The 13,505-nt window shown below is 36.4% G+C and overlaps 1 pseudogene; it reads left to right on the top strand.

The window, feature by feature from the left end:
- The first annotated feature begins 3,713 nt into the window (after positions 1-3,713).
- Positions 3,714-13,505, top strand: part of LOC126001819 (crooked neck-like protein 1) — a 60,849-nt pseudogene continuing 51,057 nt past the window's right edge.

Genomic DNA, 13,505 nt, shown 5'->3' on the forward strand with positions numbered 1-13,505 from the left:
TATAATTGATTGTTTAAGTTCCTTGAAAATGATGTCTGAATTTGAATAGGGATTGCATTGAATCTATATAGTAATTTAGGTAAGACAGACATTTTGATTATGTTGATTCTTCCTACCATTGATCAGGGGACTTTCTTCCATTTCCTTAGGTCTATCTTCAATTTCTTTCTGAAGCAATTTGAAGTTTTCATGGTATAGGTTTTTCACTTGTCTTGTCAGGTTGATTACCAGGTACTTGATACTTTTAGATACTATTAAAAATGGGATCAACTCCTTAATGTCTTTCTCCTCTGCTTCATTATTTGTATAGAGGAATGATATTGTCTTTTGTGTATTGATTTTGTATCCAGCCACTTTGCTGTATTGGCTTATTGTTTCTAGGAGTTTTGCTGTGGGCTCTTTAGTGTTTTCTATTTATATCATATCATCTGCAAATATGGATAGTTTGAATACTTCTTTGTTTATTTGGATTCCTTGGATTCCCTTATCTTGTCTGATTGCTATTGCTAGTACTTCTAAAACTATGTTGAATAAGAGTGGAGAAAGTGGACAGCTTTGTCTTGTTCCTGATCTTAATGGGAAATTTTTCAGTTTTTCATAATTAAGGATAATGTTAGCAGTGGGATTTTTATAGATAGCTGTAACTATCTTAAAGAAAGTACCTTCCAACCCCTATTTTGCTGAGTGTTTTCAGCATGAATGGGTGTTGGATTTTGTCAAATGCCTTGTCTGCATCGATTGATATGATCATGTGGTTTTTGTCTTTCTTCATATTGATTTGATGTATAATGTTGATTGATTTGCATATGTTGAACCATCCTTGCATCTGTGGTATGAAACCCAGTTGGTCATAGTGTATAATCTTTTTGATGTACTGTTGAATTCGGTTTGCTAAGATTTTGTTGAGGATTTTTGCATCTATGTTCATTAGTGAGATTGTTCTGTAGTTTTCTTTCTTGGTGGGGTCCTTGCCATCTTTGGAAATGAGTGTGATGTTAGCCTTATAAAAGGAGTTAGAAACAATTCCTGTTTTTCAATATTTTGAAAGAGCCTGAAAATCAGTGGTTCTAAGTCTTTTCAGAATGTTTGATAGAATTCACCTGTAAAGACATCTAGACCTGGACTTTTGTTATTGGGGAGTATCTTGATACTTATTCAATTTCCTCAGATGTGATTGTCCTGTTTAGGTTTTCTACATCCTCCTTTTCCATTCTCAGAAGATGATATTTTTCCAGAAATCTGTCACTTTTTCTGGGTTCTCTAACCTAACTGAGTATGGTTCTTAATAAATTCTCACGATGTGTTGGGTTTCTTGGGGTTCTGTTGTAATCTCTCCCCTTTTATTTGTGATCCTGTTTATTTGGGTGTTTTTTTTTTCTCTTTTTTGGCAAGTCTTGCCAGCAGTTTATCTATCTTGTTTATTCTTTCAAAAAAACAACTCCTGGTCTCATTGATACTTTTTGTATTGTTTTCCTAGTTTCTATGTTGTTTATTTCTGCTCTGGTTTTTATTATTTCTTGTCTATGGTTGTGTTTGGGTTTCTTTGTTGCTGTTTTTCCAGCTTCTTAAGATGTCCCTATAAACTGTTGATTTTATCATTTTCCTCTTTCCTGACATAGGCCTGTATTGCTGAGTTTCCCCCTACTTACTGCTTTTGCTGTGTCCCAAAGATTTTTGACAGTTTGTCTCTTCATTATCATTTGTCTCAAGGAATCTTTTTATTTCTTCTTTGAGTTCCTCTTTGATCTAGCTGTTGTTGAGTAGCATGAAAATAGCTGGCATTTGGGAATCAGTTTGAAATGCTTTGCATAAAGGAGAGCTGCTCCAGGTATTGGATTTTCTCCACAGTTTCTTTTTATAGTCGATCATGATCTCTGTTGCAATATGATCTGATAGGGTGCTTCTGATAATCCTTATGTTTGTGACTTTGTGTAAGTTAGATTTATATCCTAAGGTATGGTCTATTCTAGAGAAGTTTTTATGTGCACTTGAGAAGAATGCATATTCTGCTTTCTTGGGGTGGAGAGCCCTGTATAAGTCTACTATGCCTATTTCCTCTAGTTTCTCATTTAAAGCTCTTATATGTTTTCTAGTTTTCTGCTGAGTGGATCTGTCTAGTAGTGTTAGGGGAGTATTAAAATCCCCCATTACTATCACATTTCCCTCCTTATGTTTCTCTATGTTTGTGAGCAAATGCCTTATATATTTTGCTGGCTCTACAGTTGGTGCATAGATATTGATCAGAGTTAGTATTTCTTGATCTAAGGTTCCCCTGATTAGTAAGTAGTGACCCTCTTGGTCTCTGAGCACTTTCTTGAAGTTGAATGCAATTTGATCTGATATGAGAATGGCTGTCCCAGCTTTTTTTGTTTTTCATTGGCTTGAATCGTTGATTTCCATCGTTTCATTCTAAGCCTGTGTCTATCCTTCTCTATTAGGTTTGTTTCTTGCATGCAGCAGAAATCTGGTTTTTGTTTTCTGATCCAACCCTCTATACCTTTTAATGGAGGGATTTAGCCCATTGACATTTAAGGAGATTATTGGCAAAGTGGGTTGTTGGGCTATTGTACTGAGTAGAGTGGTTGTTGTTAAAATCAGGGATTTGGATTGTGTAATTCTCTTTAAGTAGTTCACTTAGAGTTGGCTTGGTTAGTGCAAATAGCGTGAGATCTTTCTTGTCTAAAAATGTTTTTAGTCCTCCCTTTCATATGAGAGTTTTGCCAGGTAGTGGACTCTAAGTTGGAGGTTTCTTTCATTCAGTAGTTTTAATATGTTATTCCACTGTCTTCTTGCTTGAATTGTTTCAAATAGGAGATATGGTTTTATTTTTATGTTCTTTTCTTTGTACCTGAGGGGTTTTTCTGCCTTATTGATTTAAGGAATTCATCTTTCCCTTTGTTTTCTTGCCATTTGAATTACTATATGTCTTGGTGTTGGTTTATTCAGATCTATTTTATTAGGAGCTCTTTGTGCCTCTTGGATTTGAACTGGAACCTCTTTTTCAGAGGGTGGGAAAGTTTTCTGCTATTATTTCCCTCACCACTTGTTCTTTTCCTTTCCTTGTTTCCTCCCCTTCTGGTACTTCTACAATCCATATATTATTTCTTTTGTCTTTGTTTAACTACCTGACATTTTCTTTCAATGCCTTACCTCTTATTTCCTTATTGGCTACTTAGTTATTTTTGTTTTGTAGTTTTCTTCCAGTTTTTCTATGCAATTCTCCAACTGTGTAGTTCTTCTATTCTGGCTTGCTAAGACGTTTCTAATTTCCTTTAATTCCATTTGTATGGATTCTCTCATCTGCTTTAAAAGTTCATCTTTAAGATGGTTGACTTGTTCATCTATGGATTTCTTGAACTCATTGGCAACTGATTTTTTGATTTTTAATACCATGGCTTTCAATGACACATTTATGTTTTCATCTATTTGGGTTCATGCGTTTTGGTGGACTTGGAAACTTGTTAGGATTTCTTTTCATATCTTTGGCTGATAATGTCTTCCTTGGTTTCCCAATATTTCTTTGTTTTTGGTAGTTCAAAATGTTCTGCTTTTGTTTTCAGCCTTCCTCTGTCAGCTGTGGAGTGTGGCTTGGTCCCTACTTTGGAGTGTGGCCTTAGGTGGGGATAGTGAGGGAGGTTGCTGAAATTTGGCCCTGCCCTCAGTACGCCACATTGCTGATAAGTGTGAGATGGTGCAGTTCCCAAGCTCTGATAATGGCAACCTCTGATAGCCTCGCCTTGAATCTACCCCTGGTAGTTGTGAGAAGAACAAGTCACCACCCAACCAGTTCCCCAGGCAGTGCTAATGGCCACAGGCAGCCTTCCCTGAGCTCTACCCTTGGTACCTGAGAGAAAAGCAGGTCACCACCCATCTGGGTCCCCAGGAGACTGGCAGCCTTCCCTGTGATCAAGCCCCAGTACCTGTGAGAAAGGCAGATCACCACCTATCTGTCCCCAGCCATGCACCACAGCCTCCCAAGTTCAAGCCCCAGTACCTGCAGGAGAGCCAGGTTGGCGCCCATCCATCCTCAGGCCTGCTAATGGCAACCGCAGCCTCCCCTGCAATCAAGCCCTGGTTCCTGTGGTAGAGGCAGGTCAGCGCCCAACCTTCCCTAGGCATGCACGGCAGACTCCCAAGTTCCAGCCCCAGTACCTGCAGGAAAGTCAGGTCAGTGCTTGTCCATCCCCAGGTGTTCACCACAGCCTCCCACGTTCAAGCCCAAGTACCTGCCTGCCTCTACTATATTGAGAAAAGTTACTTTCATTCCCACCTTGATGAGAATTTTTGACAATAATGGGTGTTGGACCTTATCAAATGTTTTCTCTACATCTGTTGATATGATCACATGGTTTTTATTATTCTTTTTGTTAATATGGTGTATTATGTTGATTGATTTACAGATGTTAAACCATCCTTGCCTCCTGAGATGAAACCTACTTGGTGGTGGTGAATGACCTTCTTGATGAGACATTGGATCCTGTTTGGCAAAATTTTGTTGAGGATCTTTGCATCTATGTTCCTCAGGATATCAAATTTTGGCCACCTACTTACAAGGAAAGCACCGTAACCACTATACTATCAACTTGTCCCTCAGCTGACAATTTTTAAGACAAATATTTAAGATTTCTGCTAATAAGGTACAGTGTGATTCTTTATATTGAGCTTTCTGTTATTGTACCTTTGGAGAATAATATAACTACAATGATATGAGACCTAAAATGTGAGATTCTTTTTATCAACATGATCTTGTTTTTCTTTTTTTTAGACAAAAACACACTTATTATTTTTTATCTTTCTCCCTTCGTATATCTGTATTTGAACTTTTTGATTACAAATATGACTGTAGTTGGGTTTCATTCATATAAAGAATCTCACCTCCCTACCCCCCGCCAGTATTTGAGACAGACTTCTATTTCTCCCATTCATTCACATTGTTATGATAGTTGTCAGTGTAGTTATTTCTCTAACTGCACTCATCACTCTTTGTTGTGAGCTTCATATAGTGAGCTGGGCCTTCCAGCCCTCATCTCTATTGTCTCTGAGAATTATTACAAAAATGTCTTTTATTTTTTCTTAAAACCCATTGATGAGTGATACTACTATTCTGTGTCTATATCTCTCCCTCTGACTTATTTCACTCAGCATAATAGATACCATGTACATCCATGTATATGAAAATTTTATGACTTCATCTCTCCTGGTGGCTGCATAATATTCCATTGTGTATATGTACAACAGTTTCTTTTTTATTAATATTTTTATTTAAACATCCTGATTACAATTATGATTATAGTTCAGTTTCAGTCATGTAAAGACCTTCCCCCTTCACCAGTGCAACATTCACATCATCAGTGTCCCGAATCTCCCTTCTCCCCACCCTACCCTCGTTTGTATTTGAGATAGGCTTTCTACTTCCCTCATTCATTCACTTTGTTATGATAGTTCTCAATGTAGTTATTTCTCTAACTGCACTCATCACTCTGTGGTGAGCTTCATATCATGAGCTGGACCTTCCAGCCCTCCTCTCTTTTGTCTCTGAGAATTATGCAAAAATGTCTTTTATTTTTCTTGAAACTCATAGATGAGTGAGTCTATTCTGTGTCTATCTCTCTCCCTTGACTAATTTCACTCAGCAGTATGGTCTTCCAGGGACCCCGACCAGCGGGTAAAGCTGGAGACCATGTCAGTAATTCACGGTTCTCGAAGAAGAATCCGGCCTGGAATAGAAGAGGGGCTGGGAAAATGAGACTCGAGACGAGGGTCTGATCAGGAGTCCGTTTAATGAAGAAAAAATTAGACCTTTTATAGACAATGCAAAACAGAGAGAGAGTAGGGGCGGGGAACAGTAGGAATTGCTGCAATTTTCCACGGGAACATCTTGATTTTACAAGGTTAATAAGATTATCATCAGTCAAGAGATTTACATTATTTTTGAGCAACAAAGTACAAAATCTAATCTCAGCTTGGGCCTTTTGACCCCTGTCTTTACAAGGACATCTTGGAGCCTAGTAACTCCCTAGCTCTAGGCTATTTCTATTTCTTTGGATCCAAGGGCAAGGAAGGCCACATGCAGCTTGTAAAAAGCACTTTGGCCAAGATTTTCAGAAACTTCATCTTGATTAGTGAGAGGGCTTTTTAATTATTCCAAACAGTCTCCAACACAGCAGAATAGATTTTATCCATGTATAGGAAAATTTCATGACTTCATTTCTCCAGACGACTGCATAACAATCCATTGTGTATATGTACCACAGTTTCTTTAGCCATTCACCTGTTGAAGGGCATCTTGGTTGTTTCCAGAGTCTGGCTACTGTAAATAGGACTGCAATGAAAGATATTTTTCAAATTGTATTTTTGTGTTTCTAGGGTTTATCCCTAGGAGAAGTATAGCTGGATAATGTGGGAGCTCAATTTCCATTTTGGGGAGGGAAATCTCCACATTGTTTTCCATAAGGCCTTGACTAGATGGCATTCCCATCAGCAGTGAATTGGAGTTTCTCTTCAGTTCCCACCAGCACCAATTGTTCTTGTTCTTTATGATATTAGCCAGACTCTGTGGTGTGAAATCGTACCTCATAGTTGATTTGATTTGCATCTCCCCAATGATTAGTGATGTGCAGCATTTTTTCCATGTCCTTTTAGCCTTTGTGTTTCTTCTTTGAGAAATTATCTGTTTATTTACTCTTTATTTCTTAATGAGATTAGATGTTTTTTTCTTATTAAGTTCTTCAGTACCTTGTATATTTTCTATATTAGACCCTTATCTTATGGGTATTGGGTGAATCGTTTCTCCCATTATGTGGGTGGCTTTTGTATTTTAGGCACTATTTCTTTTGATGTGCAGAAGCTTCTCAGCTTAATATAGTCCCATTTGTTTATCTCTGCTTCTACTTGTTTGGAGAGTGCTGTTTCCTCCTTAAAGATGCCTCTAGTCTCAAAGTCAGAGTGTCATACCTACATGTTGTTCTATATACCTTATAGTTTCAGGTTTGATGTCAAGGTCTTTAATCCATTTGGAGTTGACTGGTGTGCATGTTAATAGATGGAGATCTGAGTTTGCTTTTTTCCAAGTGGCTGACCAGTTGTCCCAACACCACTTGTTGAAGAGGCTTTCCTTGCTCCATTTTGCATTTCTCGATTCTTTATCAAAGATTAATTGATTGTATGCTGAGGGGCATTCTCTGAATACTCAACTCTGATCTGAGGGTCTGTCTTCCAATACTATGCTGTTTTAATGGCTATTGCTTTGTAATACAATTTAAATTGGGAAAGTGTTTTTCCTAATTATTCCTCTAGCTATTTGAGGGTGTTTATTGTTTCAAATTAATTTTAAAAATGCTTGTTCAACTTTTTAAAATAATTTTATGGGTGTTCTTAGATGGATTGCATTAAATTTGTACAATGATTTGGGGAGTATTGCCATTTTAATGATTCTAATCCTCCCAGTCCATGAGCAGAGTATGTGTATCATTTTTCTGTGTCCTCTTTTATTTCTTGAAGCATAGTTTTGTAGTTTTCTTTGCATATGTCCTTTACCTCTTTTGTTAAGTTGACTCCAAGGTATTTGAGTTTGTGTGATACTAATGTAAATGGGGTTGTTTCTGTAATGTCCATTTCTTCTCTATCTTTATTGGTATATAAGAAGGCCATTGATTTTTTTGCATGTTAAGTTTGTAGCCTGCCATTTTGCTATATGAATCCATTGTTTCTAGAACTTTTTGTTAGAGTTTTAGGGTTTTCTAAATATAGTATCCTGTCATCTGCAAACAGCGAGGGCTTTATTTCTTCCTACCCTATCTGGATGCCCTTGATATCTTTTTCTTGTCTAATCACTATAGCAAAAACTTCCAGCACTATATTGAACAGTAGTGTTGATAGAGGCCAGCCTTTTTTGTAACTGATTTTAGGGGAAAGCCTTTTAGTTTATATCTGTTGAGAATATTTACATTGGCTGTGGTAAATGGTCTTGACTATATTGAGAAAAGTTCCTTTCATTTCCATCTTGATGAGAGTTTTTTCATGAATGGGTGTTGGACCTTGTCAAAGGCTTTCTCTGTATCTATTAAAATGATCTTGTGATTTTTATTATTCTTTTTGTTGATAATGGTGTATTATGTTGATTGATTTACATATGTTAAACCATTTTTGCATTCCTGGGATGAATCTTACTTGGTCTCAGTATATGACCTTTTTGATGAGGCATTGGATCCTATTTGCCAGATTTTTGTTGAGAATCTTTGCATCTGTTTTCATCAGGGATATTGGTCTGTAGTTTTCTTTTATTGTAGCATCTCTGTCTTGTTTTGGTATCAAGGTGATGTTAACTTCATAAAAATTTATTTGGGAGTGTTCTTGATTTTTCAATTTTATGAAAGAGCCTGAAATGGAATGGCAGTAATTTCTCTTGAAAGGTTTGAAAGAATTCGTTAGTGAATCTATCTGAACCTGGGCTTTTGTTTTTGGGGAGACTTTTGACTACTGTTTAATTTCATCACGAGTGATGGGTCTGTTTAGATATACTAGATCATCCAGATTTAACAGTGGAATATTGTAGGAGCCCCAGAATTTATCCATTTCTTTCAGGTTCTCATATTTTGTGGCATAGAATTTCTCAAAGTAGTCTCTGATTACCCTTTGAATCTCTTTGGAATCTGTAGTGATCTCCCCTTTTCATTTCTAATCTGGTTCATTAAGTTTCTCTCTCTCCATTTCTTTGTGAGTTTTGCTAGTGGTTTATCAATCTTGTTTATTTTTTTAAAGAACCAGTTTTTGCTTTCATTGATCTTTCAAATTGTTTTGTTGATTTCCACATCATTGATTTCTGCTCTAAGTTTTGTTATTTCCTTCTGCCTACCTATTTTTGGTTCGTTTTGTTGATCATTTTCTAATTTTAAAAGCTGGTTCATTAAGCTTTTTATATAGACTCCTTCCTTTCTGATATGTGCTTGAAAAGCTATAAATTTTCCTCTTAGTACTGCTTTTACTGTGTCCCACAAATTCTGATAATTTGTTTCTTCATTGTCATTTGTTTCCAGGAATGTTTGAATTCCTTTTTGATTTTATTTCTGAGCCACTGGTTTTTTAGTAGTGATCTGTTTAATTTTCAGGTGTTAACATTTTTCTTCTGTGTCCCTTTGTGGTTCACTTCTATTTTCAGTGCTTTGTGATTTGAGCAGGTAGTTTGTACAATTTCTATCTTCTTGACTCTATGGAAATATGTTTTATGACCAGCATGTGGTCTATCCTGAAGAATGACCCATGGTCATTGGAGAAGTTAGTGTATCCAGCTTTCTTGGGATATATATACTAGTCCACTTTATTCCACTTCTCTTTGCAGAGCTTTTATATTCTTGTTGGATTTTAACCTGGTTGACTTATCAAAGGGTGACAGGGCAGATTTGAGCTCTCCCACTATTATTATATTGCTCTTGATATCTTTATTTAGATTTTCAACAATTGTATTAAATATGTTGCTGATTTTTCAGTGGTGCATATGTGTTTAGAAGTGTGATTTATTTCTGTTGAACATAATCTTTGATTATTATGAAATGACTATCTTTGTCCCTTACAAATTTTCTGAGTCTGAAGTTTGCATCATCTGATCTTAATTTGCAACTCCAGCGTTTCTTAAGGGAATTGTTTGCTTGGATAATTTTCTTCTAGTCTTTAATTTTGAGTCTCTGTTTGTTCTGACTATTCAGATGTATTTCTTGTAGGCAGCACAATGTCAGATTCATCTTTTTGATCCATTTGCCACTGTGCCTCTTAACCAGTGCATTTAGACCATTGACATTGAGAGAGATACTTGTCATGGGATTTAGCATCATGAGATTTGGTGTAGAAGTTTGTTGTGTCTGTTGGTCTTTCTTGTCTTAAAGTAGACCTTTCAGTTTTTCTTTTAAGGCTGATTTTTGAGTCTGTAAAGTTTCTGAGCTATTCTTTATCCGTGAAGCTATATAAACTTTCTTCAAACCTAAAAGTGAGTCTCACTGGGTGTAGTATTCTAGTTGAAACAATTATTTGGTTGAGTTTTATCATTATGTCCCATTACTGAATTCTGGCCTTGAGGGTTTCTTGTTACAGGTATGCTATAAATCTTAAGATGCTCCTTTAAACATAATTTCTCTTTTCGATCTTGATGCTTTCAGTATTCTATCCTTATCTGTGGGATTTGTCATTATGACTAGGATGTGTCTTGGGATGCTTTTCTTTGGGTCTCTTTTAGCTGGTATTCTTCAGGCATGCAGGATTTGATTGCATTCAGTCTGTAGCTCTGGGAGTTTCTCTTCAATGATGTCCTTGACTGTTCATTCTTCCTGGGGATTTTCTTCCTGGGTCTCTGGGACTCCAATTATTCTTATATTGTTTCTATTGAGTTTATCAAACTCTTCTATTTTCATCTGTTCACATTCTTTGAGTACTTTTTACATTGTTGATCATTTGCTTTAAGTCTCTTTTTTAATCTCTTCTACTGTATGGTGTTGTTATGCATTTTATCTTCCAGATCACTGATTCTGTCCTCAGCTTCTGCTGGAGAGACTTTCTATTGAGGTTTTAATTTCATCTACCAAGTTTTTCAGTTCTGTTATTTTAGTCTGGAGTTTTCTGATTTCTGTCTTTGTGGTCTTTTCAGCCCAATCAATGCTTTCTTTGAGTTCTCAGAACATCATCCACATTTCTACTCTTAGCTCCTTATCTGAGAGGCTAATTAGGTGGTTGACATTTTTTGAATCTTTGGAGCTGCCATCTTCGTTTTCAATATTTGATGTTGGCATGCATTGTATCCCCATTGTCACATTTGCTCCATGGTTTTTTCTAGTTTTTTATGGTGGAGTACATTTGCTAGAACTAGCGCATGGCAGAGAAGCCAAGCTAAGCAGCCCGCTCTTCTGGCCCCACCCTGCTTGGATGTGTCCAAGTCACTTCAGTCTCTGAGTTTCCTACAGGGAGGCACTTTCTGAGGGCAGCGCTTGGTGTCCAGTGATGGAGCTGCAGTGGACTCAAACTCACCCTGCTTGGGGGTGTCCAAGCCACTTCAGTCCCAACATAATCTTTGATCTTCCTTGATAGAATGTAATGATTTGCCCTCCAAAATGTGATAGTCTCTGTATCAATACAATCTTTAATTTTCCTTGAAATATTATGTTGTAATGAAGCACCCTAAAAAGTACTGCTGAAGGAGGCTTTAAATTGTTGAGAGAAGTATTTTTATTTATTGGCATGCATTCTAGACAATAATGTGCTACACTTTCTCATCAACAAAAGAGAGGAGAATGTTAACAGTTGCATATTTTATATAGTAACTCAACTGCTCTCCAAGGAACATTTATCTACTTCCAAATTTCTGTATTAATTTATATATACCCCATACCCAAATTTCTGCTCCTTTCAGCAAAGTGGTATAGAATAACCCAATTAAAATTATTTAATTAAAGGGCCATGGGTTATAACATAATTGATAGTTGGGTTTTAGGCATACAATAGTTCAACATCAATCCCACCACTAGTGTCAACTCCCATCAACAGTGCTCCTATACTATGTCATCCCTCACCCCTCTATCAACATACTCCATGCTCTGTCTGCTACTTTGGAAGGCATATTAAAGTTCTATGGTTCCAGCTTAGATCTCATGTTTTCAGTATTGTTGAGACTGTATGCTGTATATATAGCTATACCACTCTCCCAACTCCCGAGCATAACTGATGCCCAGACTGCTGTTCTCTCATTACTTCCCTTTATCATCTTTTTTTTTTCTTTTTTGACTATTTCTTTGTACTCCTCCCTATGCTCTGGATTCAAGGGTGATCTTGACATCCCTCTTTACTACATTTTCTCATCCACTTATTCTACATGCCTGTCTTCTTTGTCTTTCGTTGTCTTTTTCTTTCTTCTGGTTTCCTTTACTCAACATGATATATTCGAGTTCAAAACAGGTCGCATCAGACTGCATGGTTTCATCATTCCTTGCAGCTGCATAATATTTCATTATGTATATATAACACATCTTCATAATCTATTCATCTGTTGTTGGTCAACTAAGTTGGTTCCATCTTAGCTATTCTACTCATTGCAGCACTGAATGATAGTCTACACATGTCCTTTTGAATGAGTGTTTTGTTTTTTTTTTTAATAATAATTTTTATTTTGATCATAGTGGCTTACATATAGTTGACAATAATATTTTAGGTATATATTTACATAAAATCAGGGGGGATTCCCATCACCAATTTGTCCTCCCTACACCTCCGTTTTTGTCCTACCTCCCATATCCTCTTCCCTCACCCCCAGGGCTGCTAGAATATGAGTGTTTTTAAGTCTTAGGAATAGATACCCCAAAGTAGAACTGCTAGGTTATATGACAGCTTAATTCTACCTTTACTGAGGATTCTCCATACTATTTTCCATAGGGAATGAACCAGACATCATTCCCATCAGCAGTAGATGAGAGTTCATTTTTTAATATATCTCCTCCACCACAGACTGTTCCTACTATTTTTGATGTGCCATTCTCATCATTGTAAGATATCTTACTGTTGTATTGCTTGGATTTCCATAATGATAAGTGGTGCTGAGCACTTTTTCATGTGCCTATTGGTTATTTCTTCTGGGAGGTATCTATTAATTTCCTATCCCCATTTTTTGATAGAACTTTTGAACTTTTTGTTTATCTTTGTGAATACTTCATATTCCCTGGATATTAAATCTATTTATTTTGTCAGGCAGAAACTCTTTAATTTTATGTAGTCCCATTTGTTTATTTTTAATTTTTTGGCCTTTGCCAATGAGAATAACTCACTTTTTAGCCTTAATTTGTTTACTGAAAATCTAAGTATGCCCTTTTAACTAGAGTATATAGCCATATCTCATCTCTTCTGAATGTTACTAAATAGTTGCTATTTGACTTCACTGTTTTACAAATTTACTCTAAGAGGTTTTTAGGAATTTACCTCCACCTTAAATGTCTCCAGACTGCCTGTTTTGTTTTGTTTGTTTGTTCTATTTTGTTTTCTCTTCCCTCATGTCAATGTTATTTGTCACTGTGGGTTTCCTAAATTGTTCTTGATTTATAAAAGCCTTTTTTTGCTTCTAATTTGTTGACCTCCAGTATACTTGAGCTGAAAATCAGACACTCGTATTATTAAAATTATATATAACATGATATATATATGTATATGCCTTTCAGTTGTTTTATCAATATCTAGAGATGAGAGATGACTAAAATTATTATTGCAATAGGTTTCTTAGGAAAATAAAATATAGGTTTATGCTAGTCTCATCACACGTCCTATGATAGTATCTTAATTACCATTCACTCCCTCTATATATTCTCTTGGCAAAAAAAAGTCTATGAAGTATGAATTGGAAGCCACATTAAAGTCAAATGAAACAGATCAAATTTTTAAGTATTATTGCCAAGGATGGCTGTTAAATTACAAATATTCCCTGGAAGTGATATTGCATTGGGCAATTATCTGTCAGGATCTGCCTACTAGTCTCTCCAATT

This window comes from Suncus etruscus, chromosome 2 (assembly GCF_024139225.1).
Source record: "Suncus etruscus isolate mSunEtr1 chromosome 2, mSunEtr1.pri.cur, whole genome shotgun sequence".
Lineage (NCBI taxonomy): Eukaryota > Metazoa > Chordata > Mammalia > Eulipotyphla > Soricidae > Suncus > Suncus etruscus.